Genomic DNA, 2,205 nt, shown 5'->3' with positions numbered 1-2,205 from the left:
GGGGGGAAGTGACTTGTCCAAGGTCACACAACAATTGAATGAAGGGACTAAAGCCAAGTCTTCTGATTTGGAATCTATTGTTCAGGTCTGAGTTTCAGAGCAATTATAGTTTCATTAGACTAAAAAATTATTAATATATTTTGTTTTTACATAGCATAAATTCTGCCTCCCCTATATCCTTTCTTCTAACTGTTCCCAGAGAACCATATCATATAACAAAGACTTAAAAAAAGAAAGAAAAAATCAGCAAAGCCAATCTTTCTCTGCATGTGTATATATGTATATATATACACATATACATATATACATACACATGCACAAATATATATGTATTTGTATGCATGTCTGTGTATAAAATCTGACAATATATTCAATCATTTATAATCATGGACCTTCTACCTCTGCAAAGTGATAGGAGGGCTTCTCTTTTTCTCTTCATTTCATGTCTTTTTTTGCGGGGGTGGGGAGTACAAGCTAGTTCTTTGTAATTTTGTAACATTCATTTTTGATTGTCTTATAATTTTTCTTACCTTTTATGCTAAGTCATGATGTATATTGTTCTCCTGAGTCTATTTATTTTACTTTGCATCAGTTCATGTTAAGACTTTCTATGCATCTTGCTCATGGACCACCCTCAGGTCCAGTAAACCAATAGATTTGAATGATGCTAGTGAATTAGCTGGAAGGAGTGTGGAAGAGCCACCTCTCCTCTGGACCCCCAGGAAGCTTCTGCTCACAGAGGCATAGGGATTTCCTTTTGGGCCAGAGATGCAGAGGAGGTGGGGGTGCTTTGCTCTCTCTTACTCTTCTATCCTAGGAAAGTAGGGTTTCTGAACTTTCTGAGCGACATGTGCTCTCTTTCTAATATTTTGTGTGCTTTAATAAATGCTTAATGCCCCCCCCAAAAAGACTTTTTATGCTTCTTTGTATATATTTTGATGGCATTTTCCCACAAGGTTCGTACAAAACATCCACTCCAGTGAAGAAACTAAATGATCTGGTCAAAAAAAGAATTTGACTGCGCACTTAAAACCTGGGTCATAGACCTACCTTTGTGTTGAACAAAATCTCTTAATCTCTGTGTCCCTTGATTTCTTCACCATCCCTCCAGTGACAGGAACAACACCTGTTTAATGTAGACTGAGTTGTTCCTTCAAGCAGTTTGACTTCCTTGAATCCTGAGGCATAAAAAGAGCAGTTTATAAGGAACTAGTGTTAAAAGTTTTAAAGGAATTCCTCTTACTTGCCAGGTATACCTTTTTTAAAGTAGCACTCCTGACTTTTGTGATAACTACAGAGACAGAGCAGAAGAGTGTTTTGAGTTATTATAATTTTTTATCTTCAGAAAATGTATCTTTTAAAAAATGTTTTTCAATTCCAAATTTTCTCCCTTCCTGTACCCCTCTGCTACCTTATCAATAAAGAAAAAATATGAAGTGTATTTTTCATCATTCTTTTTTTTTTTTTTTGGCAGGGTAATGAGGGTTAAGTGACTTGCCCAGGGTCACACAGCTAGTAAGTGTCAAGTATCTGAGGCTGGATTTGAACTCAGGTCCTCCTGAATCCAGGGCCGGTGCTTTATCCACTGCGCCACCTAGCTGCCGCATTTTCATCATTCGAAACAAAATTTTTTATTGTATTTTATGAGTATCTCATTGATGCTTAATATTGAGTGAATCATTGGACTGATTTGAGTCAGGCCTGGGCCAAAATCCTGCCTTGTATATTTCATTGGTTAGTGAATGTAAAAAATATAGAAGGACTTTGAGAAAAAAAATACAATTGCAAGGTGCTATTGTCATCATCATCATCGTTATCATCAGTGTGTCTGTTATCATTAGCAGATTACTAACCAATAACTGATTATGCTTAGATAAAGCTTACCTAATGCATTTCTTCATAACATTTTGTGGAAGGAGAAGGAAAGGGAAAGGAGCAAAGAGACAGACAGAAGAGGAGGAGGAAGTAGACAGAAGGGGAGAAGAAAGAAGAGGAAGATAGACTGGAAAGGGATAGGTAGAAGAAAGAAACAGGAGAGGAAGAGGGTGAGAGAGACAGGGATGAGGAAGAAACAGAGGAAGACAGACAGAAGAGGAGGAGGAGGAGAAGGAAGAGATAAGGTAGCATTTTCTATAGGTATCAGACCACTGAGAGACTTGCTAAAATAACAAAAATAACATTACAAGTATTTTCACTAGTAGTAGC

Source organism: Dromiciops gliroides, chromosome 4, assembly GCF_019393635.1.
Source record: "Dromiciops gliroides isolate mDroGli1 chromosome 4, mDroGli1.pri, whole genome shotgun sequence".
In the NCBI taxonomy this organism is placed as follows: domain Eukaryota; kingdom Metazoa; phylum Chordata; class Mammalia; order Microbiotheria; family Microbiotheriidae; genus Dromiciops; species Dromiciops gliroides.
Note: the sequence above shows the minus strand (reverse complement) of the source record.